The sequence below is a fragment of the Felis catus genome, chromosome C1 (genome assembly GCF_018350175.1).
Source record: "Felis catus isolate Fca126 chromosome C1, F.catus_Fca126_mat1.0, whole genome shotgun sequence".
Lineage (NCBI taxonomy): Eukaryota > Metazoa > Chordata > Mammalia > Carnivora > Felidae > Felis > Felis catus.
Window position 1 is genome coordinate 176973055 of NC_058375.1, and position 12079 is coordinate 176985133.

At 41.4% G+C, this 12079-nt stretch overlaps 1 protein-coding gene across 7 annotated transcripts in view; it reads left to right on the forward strand.

The window, feature by feature from the left end:
- Positions 1-12079, forward strand: part of CC1H2orf88 (chromosome C1 C2orf88 homolog) — a 63966-nt gene that overhangs the window by 25781 nt on the left and 26106 nt on the right. Inside the window, exon 1 of one of the 7 annotated variants that reach the window (XM_006935431.5) lies at positions 7624-7863. The exons of the other annotated variants lie outside the window; for them this stretch is intronic. The gene's annotated coding sequence lies outside the window, so the exon portion shown is untranslated. Of the gene's footprint in view, positions 1-7623; positions 7864-12079 lie in introns of those variants that run through there. 7 annotated transcript variants of the gene reach the window in all.

Sequence of the window (12079 nt, forward strand, 5' to 3'; positions counted from 1 at the left end):
AATACATGTGGTAGTAGACTTGCTTGTTTTAAGGAAAAAATCTTTAAAAGATGACAAACTGCTTCCTTAGCAACAAATATAGCAGGGCTCTCTCTGCCCTTGTACAGGGCACACGCAGTAAGACATCAAGATGATGCCTTAGTGTTGGAATGGATGCAGTCCAAAGGCCAGCTCACATGTCTTCATATTGTAAAATAACTCCTAAGTTATAGAATCTTGGCTTTGGAGAAATTTCCTTAGAAGATATGGAATTTTACTATACCTTTTAAAAATCTTCATGCTATGTTCCAGATAGATTACCTAACTTCTGGTTTAAGAGGAAGCCCACAAACCATTCTGTCCTGTTGTGAACTTTAACCAATAGAAAGTCCTTTCTTTTTTTTTTAATATGAAATTTATTGTCAAATTGGTTTCCATATAACACCCAGTGCTCATCCCAACAGGTGCCCTCAATGCCCATCACCCACCCTCCCCTTCCTCCCCCCCCCCCATCAACCCTTAGTTTATTCTCAGTTTTTAAGAGTCTCTTATGGTTTAGCTCTCTCCCTCTCTAACTTTTGTTTTTTCCATCCCCTCCCCCATGGTCTTCTTTAGGTTTCTCAGGATCCACATATGAGTGAAAACATATGGTATCTGTCTTTCTCTGTATGACTTATTTCACTTAGCATAACACTCTCCAGTTCCATCCACGTTGCTACAAAGGGCCATATTTCATTCTTTCTCATTGCCCCATAGTACTCCATTGTGTATATAAACCACAATTTCTTTATCCATTCATCAGTTGATGGACATTTACGCTCTTTCCATAATTTGGCTATTGTTGAAAGTGCTGCTATAAACATTGGGGTACAAGTTCCCCTATGCATCAGCACTCCTGTATCCCTTGGGTAAATTCCTAGCAGTGCTATTTAGAAAGTCCTTTCTTAATTAAATCCAGATCTGCCTCCCATGATTTTTTCCTGGTGGTTCTTCCCACGAGAGCAATGTAGATTAATCCCCTCACCCATGTGAATACCCCTCAGATATCTAATACCCCTAAATTCTTGAATAAACATCTTAATGTTTAATAACTTTTATATTAAAGCTAAATATTTGCTAAATATACTTTGAAAATGGGAATAATAAAATTTTTTATCCAGAATTTTTATCCAGAATCTCCACATTTCCAGGAGGGAAGCTGTACTATTTTGATCAAACTGGAACATTATTTTTAACAACCATGGTATTCAGACAATGGATAATGAATCATAATGAAAGGCACATATGCCCTAAGTAAAAAACATATAATACAATATGATGTCTGAAATAATAAATTTTGGAGCAATGATTGTAGTAGTTACCTGGTTTTAAATGTCTTATACCCACATTGTAATCAAATGAAATTGGCCCCATCTCAGTGCCAGAAATGGTTGTCCAAATAAACATGGTTAAAGACTTAAAGAAGCTCAGACCCATGGATCTAAGTAGTAATGTTTTCCTCTGTTTAAAGTGAGATGAAATCATAGTAAGCACCACAGCAGAGTAAGAATGTTCAATTCAGCAAACATTTAATACCTTCCATATGCCAGGCACCAGAAATAAGTACATAGAATACATAAAGTACACAGTTCCTGTCCTCAAGATGTTTACAATACAGGGAGAGGACAAATATAGGTCACCATTAAAGGCAGCAAAATAATTTTTAAAAATAATCTTATTATTAGATTATTAAAAATAATCTAATTTATTTCCAGACATTTCTACCTCTTGGGGGGGGGGGAAGTATTAAATTTACTTATACAAGAGAAATAGAGCACTGATGGTGATTTAAAATAAAGACTCCAAAATATATTTAATTTAGCGTAAAGATCTTCAGACAGATCTTCCATAGGTACAAGGAGACTTATTTACTGACAAATATACATTAATAAGCTTAAAGACTGTTAACCTTAAAAATAAAACTGCCAGTTATTTTAATCAGCAAAAATGGATTTATTCAGAAATAGCAGACAATTGCAGTCGGGCACAAGCAAGCTACAGCAAAACCATAGGCAAGTCCAGAGGACAAAAGCGAGGACCGCACTTATATGGAAGAAAGAGAGGAGTTGGGAAGACTGTTATAAACAAAAAGTCCATGAAAACTAGGAGTTCCAAGCATAGTAGCTTTTCATTGGTTGAGTAGTGACAGTCTCTCATTGACTGGGCTACTGCCGGTGAAGGAAGAAAGCCTTTCTTCTTCCTGCTGCTGGGGTAGTATAGTATTCAAGGTCCCTCTCCTCCTATGGAGTCTGCAATTGACAACAGTGGTAGGGCACGAGCGCTCCCCCTGCTGGTATCCTAACTCCATTATAAATGAAGTTTTCCTTTTATTCACAATACTAAAACTGAGAATGTAGAACTTTAAGGAAATATGAAACAAGGGAGAAGAAGAAATAGGCCTATGGCACAGTTGACAACTTGTCTAATTGTTAATGAACAGAATTGGATTATATAATACATGGTCAGGAAATATTGTTCCTTAATACTCTATCTAATGCTCTGTGCTAAACTCTTATTTGAAATTTTTCCCTAGTTTGCATTGGCAGACATTTAACTGCATCTGGAGAACAAGAATGGGTCTAGTGAAGCCTGACAAACATGAGTAAAGGAAATTCTGTGAGAAAAAGTTAAACGTTTTTTCTTCAGGAAAAGAGAAGGTCTGAGGGGTGATTGGATTCTTGCCTTTCCTATAAGGAAGATCATGTAAATCACTTCTCATTTCAGTGACATAATGAATAAGACTAGAATAGCCTCAAATGAAGCTTTGAAAATTTACTTTGGGCATAAGAACTTTTAAACATATTCAGATATATATTAAAATATTAAAATGGGAAATTCTCCCAGTGGGTTTATATTGCCACTTGTTTAGCTGGTCAGGTAATCTGATAATTTGCTCTTTGATTCCGAGAAAATGTTGACCAAGCATAGGTCTTTCACAACAGTGTAATTAAGGTTTATAACAAGATTTTGAAGCCTGCTATGGCATAGGAAAAACTAGGAGTATTACATGGAGTGCAGAAAAATTTTCAGGAGTGAAGGATTTTCATACCTACAGCTAGTTCTTCATCAAGAAATGTGTTTATGTGTCTTGGGCTACAAAAAATTGAAGAATCAATGTGTCACTTCTGCTGCTGAATTTTTTTTTATAGCTTTGAATCCTAAAACCCTAGTCTAGGGCCTGACATGAAAATATGTCTGTCGCCTACTCAGAGGAGATATCTGGGTCTCTCAGCCAAATCTAAAATATCTTAGCATGTTTAAGACATATTTTGGAGAGACCATTTTAGCCTAAACATAAAAAATAATTCATAAAACCTGAATCAGTGAAAAGTATATGTGGGAAATAGCCTTGTTTCCAGTAACCACTAAGAAGTTGGTTTCCCCCCCAACCCCCCAACCCCCGCCCTGGACTAGTGGACTATTTATGAGAAATGAGGAGATACAATTTTAATTTGTATATGCATAAAATAAAAGCATTATTTTTATCTTAACATAGTTTTGTTATTGTGAAAATCAAAATGTCAAAATGAGTTTTCTCATAGGTCTTATCTGTGTGCTAGTCAATCGGTTTATACCCCATGATGGTGCATCATAATGGTAATTTTTTTCTGCCTCATTTTTTATCCTTTATAAATTGTTTCTGTGACTTCCATAACTCTCTAATGGACATGCATGCTCTAGTCTCTATATGAACATTCACATACTATGCCATCTACTTGTCCTGTCCTCATCACTTTGTTATCAGAAAGCAAATGAAGACATTTGATCTTTGGTGTTCTAGTAAGAGCCCCAATGGCAGGTGAGTCCTGGTGACCAGATCTCTCCTGACAGGGTCACATCATTTCACTAGTTAGAGTTCTTTTAGAGAGAAGATTCCTTCTACCTCGCTGGCATGGCCTCCCTTGCTTCTCCCAGAGATGTAAGCTCTGAGTGGTCAACCTGAAGCAGGAATGGAAGTTAGAGGTGCTCAGGGTTTAGATAGAGAAACCAGTGGAGGGAGTCAGCTACCTACCTCTCTCTGACCTGTCCAGAGTGGAAGTGTTGTAGGTGGCTGGGTTGGAAATGGGATTTCTTTACCAGGGTAAGTTACTATCTGGCATACAGTCCTCAATCCAGCTTAATACCTCTTTGCTGTTGATCGCATGGGTTCTGGGGTCAGACTGCTTGTGCTCAGATTCTAGTATTTTATTGTTACTGTTTTAATTATGCTTCCTTCCATGCCCTTCAGAAAGAAAACCCACTGCACATTTGTTAGAGTCCAGGCTCCCTCACCCTAACCACATTCAAGTTAGGCTGTCTTTGGGGTCCTTCATTTCCTCTCTCACTTTGTTCTCCAGTTTTTATTATTTTTTTTTACATTTATTTATTTTTTGAGAGATAGAGACAGCGTGAGCAGGGGAGGGGCAGAGAGAGAGAGAGGGAGACACAGAATCCGAAGCAGGCTCCAGGCTGTCAGCACAGAGCCCGATGCGGGGCCCGAACCCACGAACCGCGAGATCATGACCTGAGCCGAAGTCTGCCGCTCAACTGACTGAGCCACCCAGGCGCCCCTGTTCTCCAGTTTTTAAAAGTTTTATTTAGCACGATTTCAAAATCGTACAGTCGGCGTCACTACCAATTTGATGAGCTCAACCATCTTGTTCAAGCCAGGATGGGAGGATGACAGGAGAGCAGAAACACTGGGCTTTGTTTGGCTCCTAGTTCCAGGCTGCGGTGGCTTTGAGGAAAAGCCAGCCTTTTTGAGCCCCAGCAGCAGGGGGCGCTCGGTTCCTCCGAGCCATCTTAGCTCTGGCTCTTACCATATTGACCAAAGCATGACCTGCAGTCCTGAGGAGAGGCCAAGGCTCTGCTTACCTTTTGACATCCTAAGGTTGGAGGCAGGTTTCTTCTCAAAAGCACTCGGAAAAGCAGCTTCTCCTGCGGCCGCAGTGAGTTCAGGGCCTGCATCCTTCCTAGTTCTGAGTGAATCAAGTACCTCTAGCAGTGGGGGTCAGCCAGCAGCCCAAATAAGGCCCCGCCAGTCTGCAGCCTGGCCAGTCCACACCACCTTAGACTTGGGGCTCTGAGTATGAGGCCAATCTGGAGAGGCAGCACAGACAGGTGGCAAGGGCTGCTTTTGGGTTTTTCTGTGTCTTGGCCAGACCCAGGATGATGGAGGGAGAGCCTGGCTTGGGTCTGGCCAGAACAACAGCCCCTGTGACAAGTGCCACCCACAGGGAACAGGGAGGCCCAGCACAAAGCTTCCACATGACTCCATTTTTGAGACCAAAGGGTCAGAGAACAACTAACATTTGGTAAAGATGATCCACTGTATCTTTTTTTTTAAGTTTATTTTTATTTATTTTGACAGAGAACAAGTGGGGGAGGGGCAGAAAGAGAGGAAGACAGAATCCCAAGTAGGCTCTGTGCTGTCAGTGCAGAACCTGGACAGAGCAGAGCCTGATACCAGGCTCGGACTCACGAATCTAAGATTATGAATCCAGCTAAAGTCAAGAGTCCTTCGCTCAGCCGAGTCACCCAGGTGCCCCAGATCCACTGTACCTTTGAGCTGAGTGAAAGAAGAGGATGTGCGCCTAGGGAAGTTATTTCTCTCCTAGGCAAGGCCGGAGACTCTTTCCTCCCCCACTTCTGCTGGGGTAACTGGGAAGTGAAACACAAATTTCCAAGTTTCTCTTTTCTTGCCTTGACACTGAGCTCTCAGTGTGGAGCCCAGAGGTCTCATGGATTATTCCAGCACTAGTTTGGTAAAGGCTTAATGCGGGAAAGAAAAAAGGCAAGTAATGAAATAGGTTAAGTGAAGAATTAGGCCTAAAGGTGGATCCTTGCATTTGATCATAATTATTTAGCATGATATGCCTGAAATATGTAGAACTAAAATTTGCTTGTATTAGTATAATCAACTTGTATACATTAAAAATTGATACATATCAGACAAATCAACATAAGTGTATTCACATTCTGTGTCAGAATGTACCCACTGCAATTCCACTAATCATATTATCATGCAGAAAAATTACATTTCTGGGCTACTGTATTTGTATATAAAGTCACCTTAGTTAATTTAAACATAGTAGTAAGAATGCTCGGTGCACTTAAAATCTGAAAGATTCTGAGCTAGATTTTGTATAATGTATGCTCTCAACTCCTCAGCAATCTAACTATATTCTTTCCTATGTTATATCTTTAGAGACCTAAGCTTCACATTAGTCTACAAATTGTGGGCTTTGTAGGTTCAGGTGTTTCTTTTTCACATTTAGTTTTGCAGCTGTGAGTCTCAGGGTCCTCATCTGTAATGTGAAGGAGTCAGGTGAAGCTGTCCCTAAAGTCTCTCCAAGCATGGATTTTGCATGACCACTCCACTGTAGAACACAACTAAAATAATGGTTCTTTTGTAGTCCTCTTGGGGCTTTTACTGCTGCTAGGAATCATGCGGGGCAGATGCAGGCACCACGTGGAACGCACAGGGAAACACAACTGAATAATGGCCATGTGTTGAGAGAGTGACTTCAATAGTTTAAAGAGCGAGAAAATGGTGTTTGGCTAGAGGTGTTTTGTTTTGAGAAACAATCTTGGAAAATGTTCTTCTTGAGTATTTTGGGATGGAGACGTAGAAAATGGATGTGTACTTTTAAATGATTAAATGCTCCAAGCACTTTTGCTCTGCATGCTCACGGTGCAAACTAGTTAGGAAGGGCAGAATCCTTGGCCTAGCCCTGCAAAGTGGGGTTTAAGGTCAAAGTGGGTTTGACTGCTACGCCTGGATCTGAGCTCCAGATCGCTTAGCTGGGAGGTCTGCGGCGAGGCTTCTGCAAGTTCACCCGCTTAGCGTGGCGGACCGAGCATCTGCTCTCCCCAAGGCAATCTCCGCCCGTCGTGCGGTGGTCTCAGAGACCATTCCCTCCTCTTACCCGGGCAGAGCCCAGAACAGTTAGCAGCTCAGGTGGTTCGGATGAGGGGCGGGGGAGGGGCAGGCAGCGAAGTGAGTTGCTCACTTCTGTTTTGTTGGAAATTTGGGGATCTAATTCCTGCTGGGGAAGCGGCAGCACTCTGGATAGTGGGAGTGAGGGCGGTGGTGTCCCGCCCCTGCCTTGTACCCGGCGCCAGCCGACGTGTCGGTGGCGGTCCTCGCAGTCCTGTACTTGCGTGCGGCCCGCAGAGGGCGCGTGCTGGAGCCGAGCACCCTTGGGTTGCCACCTGCGGGGCCCGGCTGGCCTGGTTCGGGGCGCGAACCCGCGAGGAGCGCGCGGCGGGCGCGGCGGCGGCGACGACGGCGGCTGGAGGAGGGGCCCAGAGCCCAGAGCCGTGCCAAAGGACACCCCGTCCTCCAAATGCTGCCACTTGAGTGAGGCGCGCGAGAAGGCGGCGCCGCTGGCCTTGCAGCCGGACTGCGCTGCGCTCCGCACCCCGCCGCCCTGACGCCAACCGGCGCCCCCCGGGCGGCGGCTTCGGGGACCGACCGAGCAGCGCACGCAGCCGGCCAATGCCGGATGCCTCCCCGGCCCCGCGGCCGTCCCGAGGGGCGTTGGGCACGCAGCCGCCCCGGCGATGTGCTGTGTAAGTGAACACCTGGGAGGTGGGCGACCGCTGTGTGTCCGTCGGTCTTGGCTCGTCAGCTTTGCCCTTTGGGTTTTTCAATGGCATAAACCTGGGAGTTACAGGCGACTTTAATTCAAGCAGACCTCTCGCGGCCAGCTGCCTCGGATAGAGCCTCACGTCTCCGTCTCCTCATTGAGAAGTTAGCCCCCACCCCTTCCACCTGGTTCTGAGCCCCAAGTCCGAGGTATTGCATTTCTGAGCTGCAGTTTCATTCTCCTTCCTACCTGAAGAGTGACTGAAGATTTTCAGGTAAAAGATTTGCCTATGAGCATTTAATTTGTATGCCAAACTGTCAGGCTTGTGCGCCGAATGACATGTGATGAGCAAAGTACTAGCTCTTGTGCTCTTTTAGAGCTGTGGGAGGCTGTGTCTTGGGGCGAATTATACTGCAAATGGGGGGGGGGGATCGGAATAGATCTGTAAGATCCTTCAGCCATTAGCTCAAGGATCCGAGAAGCAAAGCTGAACAATAGGAGTTGTCTATCTTCTGTTTCCTGTCTGCCCTCTCCCCATCCTTTATGGAAATTAACATAAAATTATAAACTAGTAAATGTTCCCATTAAAGACTACATCTTTTAGGATCTTTTTAGGATCTGGTGTATGCAGTATTTACCTGAAGCAAAATTGTAATTAGGGATTCAGAGGAATAAAGAATCTACTTTTATTATGACTAAGTATAAATCACGTCAAGATCAACAGTTGAATATACCTTTTTTTTCTTTGGATGAGGTCATTTTCAAGTACTTGATAGAGCCAATATCAATATATAGATGGGAAACAATATTATTTACGTCTTCTATTTGACATGTACAGCAAAATGATCTGGAAAAACAATTATTTCCAGTTTTTAACTCTTTTATCTTGCCATCAAACAAAAATTGCCGAAATTACCTATTAGGCTCACAATCTTATAGTAAAAGGGGTACTTTAAAATCATAGACCAACCTCTAATCCATGTTAGTATCTCCTTTGTAGCATTTCTGACACACAAGCCACATTTTCATCGAACACTTCAGTGACAGGGAACTCACCACTTTTGAGGTGTCCCTTCTTTCTGTTGCCATTAATGAGGCTCTGTTTACACTGAACTGACCCACTGCTTCCTTGGACCTGTTTCTCATTAGGCTTACTTTTGTCAGTAGTCCTCCAACTTGTGAAATTATATAGATAATATTTCAACAGAGAGGATCTAAAATTCATCCATCTGAAAGGAGTCTATGACCAAAAAATAGTAAAGAAATGAAAAGTCTAAAGTGGTACAGAGTTAAGAATAGAATTATTCTTAACCTATAGAATTATTGTGAGGGTTAAGTGAAATAATGTTCATAAAGTACTTGGTATAGTTACCTAGAAGTCAGCAAATGTTAGTTATCTTCACGAAAAGTCATTGCTTTTATGTTTCCTTCCATACTTAAGACCTTTCTCTGTGCTGAAGATCCTTAGCCCCAAATTGAATTCAATAATTCAATCTAATCTGAACAGTGCAAAATGCAGTGAATTCCTATCTTCAAACAAAATCATCTAACACTTAATTGGCTTTTGTAATAAATACACCACAGTTGACTGAAAACCTCACCACCACCAGCCTCTCCCTCCCTCTCCCCTACCCCCAACACATTGCTATCAAAGTAGGCTTTATTAATTTTTTTAATTATACAGTTAAAAATGTCCTGAACATGAACAATTTTTTTTTTCTCTTGTGTGACACTAAGCTTCCAATTTCCAGTTTGCTGGTTATGTTTTAGATTTGATCATGGCATTCATCATGCTAATTCTATCTTCTAGTTTTATGTCACCTGCACATTTGGTGAGTTTGTTCACCAGACATCCAAGCCATTAATAATATATGAAACCGTTCCTTTTGCCATAGTGGCTCACCTAGAATTCTGCCTGTGTGGCACAGTAGAAGTGGCCCTGGACTTTTGGAGGCTGGTTTTAGAGCTTGATGGTGACACTTACTAGCTCTGTGACCTTGGGAAACTTATTTTCCATATCAATAAAGTCATATTAGTAACATCTACTTTTCAGGATGTTTATTAGAATTAAAAGTCATGTACTGAAAGTACCAGATATAGACCTGCTTGGGAATGTAATCAGCCTTGGGAGATATTGCTGAGACAAATCAATGATCAGCTGAATTCAGTTAGCACTGTCCTCCTTACTTATCAAACTATTCTAGCCTGTAGGTCAGTCTTCATTATAAGACATCATGAGAAAAAGTTTAATCAAATGCTTTGCTAAAAATAAACATCTTGAGTATTCCTAATCTATCACAAAAGTAAATGATACTAGTTTAAAAATGACCGATTCATAGTGAATTTTGAATGTCTAGTTCATCGAAATCCCTAATCTTTTCCCTCAGAATATTCAGTTTACTGATTAAATTTTGAATTTTGCCAGAAATTAGTGTCAAACTAACTTGTCTGCAATACCTAGGGATTCAAATTTCCTTTTGTTTCAGAGTTTGAAATAAACTGGGAGAAAAGAAACTGACTGAGTCTCTGGCTTCTTGAGATGTCCCTCCTTCATGTTTTTTCATTTTGTTTTTGTTTTTAATGTTTTTATTTATTTTTGAGAGAGAGAGTAGGGAAAGAGCATAGAGAGAGGGAGACACAGAATTTGAAGCAGACTCCAGGTTCTGAGCTGTCAGCACAGAGCCTGATGCAGGGCTTGAATGCACAAACCTGTAAGATCATGACCTGAGCTGAAGTCAGATGTTTAACCTACTGAGCCATCCAGGTGCCCCTTTCTTAATTTTTTTCAAAGGTTGTAATATTGCTGTGCTTCTGTATGCAGGCTTTCCCTGGAATATAATTCACCAGAAGTTGTGACTTCTTCTGCTTGTACCTAGGTTCTCTCTTAATGAGGTCTCTTCTGTCCTTTCCTGCATAAAAATCATTTGCTTTTGAGAAAGCAAAATAGTTGCTGAGCAGTTCTGTTTTCCTTCTCTACTTAATATACCATCTGCTCTTGGGTTTGGGAATTTTTTTTAACTGGATCCTGTCTTCCATAGTGAGTGTACTATAAACAGTATACAGCAACTCAGTGGTGGAGAAATATAATCAATCATGACACTATAATGTTGAAAGTTTGGGAAGTAATAAATAACTCTAGTCAGTATCTGATATAGGAAGAGCCCATACTTTAAGAATTAATTTATTCCTTATAAATTCAAAGTTGTAAAATCAAGGATGTGTTGGGGAAGAAATTTTTTCCTCTAACTTTCTAGGTTCTTTGCTGATAAATTGATATAAGATAGATTAACAGGAGGAAAAACAAATTTAACTATATCCATACAGGAGCCCCATAAGAGACCCAATAGTAAATTGGGCAATTGAGGCTTATATGCCATCCTGAGCTAGGGAATGGGATCTGGGCTTAAAGGGGGAAGATTCACAGGATGATAGGAGCAGATATTTGGCAATTAGGTGTTTGATCTGTCATGTAGATAGGGAGCCTGGAGATAACTTTTACTTGAATGACCTATCTAAATTCTTTTAAATAGTTAAATGAGAGGTCAGAGTTTTTCTTGAATTTGCTGGGTCTCAATTGCCTTCAGCTCAAAATAATCCACATGCCAAAGTGGCCTAATATGTAATCTCCCTTTCAGATGTTTTACAAGAGGCTGGAAGTAACATAAATTAGTGAAGCTGGATAGGTGTTGGACACAAGGGAGTGAGAGAGCCGTGTGAACTGGGGAGTGAATGTTCAGCTCAGAATTATTCTAATTCAGAACAGTTTAAACATTGCACTGGCCAAACAAAACACCAACCCAACACTACCATGAGTTTGTGGCCTTTGTTTTTAAGTGTGATGAAAGAAATAGAACTCTGTATAGTTCACAGTTTTACTGTCAACATCTAACACACTTTGAAGTACACGGATATTTGGTAAACAGCCAAACTTGAATTAGCATTCATTAAACTCGTGGATGTAAGAACTGCTCTATGCATAATAACAAAAGGAGAAATGACTGTTGCCTTTGAGGAATATTTAATCTCATTTGGGGAGACAGTACTTAGAAATTAGACCAACTGGACATCAGTTCAAGAAGAGAATTCTGAATAAGGGTTGGAGGAATTCCAGGAAGTCTGCACAAAGAGATGGGGCTTCCCTAGCCATGAAGATAGTATGGATTTGGTTTAAGCAGGGAAGAGGGAAGGAGTGTTAGGTGGAGATAAGGGGGAGGTTGTGTGTTTCCACATAAGGGAAGCTACAAGGAGAAAATGAGCATGGGTGGTAAGGGGAATAATTGACGGGACAGGAAACTTCCTTGGATTAGTTAAATTTAATAGGTAAAAAGAGGGCTTTAAAAAAATGTTTAGATTAGATGTACCTCTGCCCCACCTCATCCCAACACCCTAAAATACTGTACTGTCAGCTACAAAAAAATAGGAACTCTGTAATGACCACATTCTTTAGGAATGTGGCATATGCATAATGAAAGAATGATCAAACTTAAAAG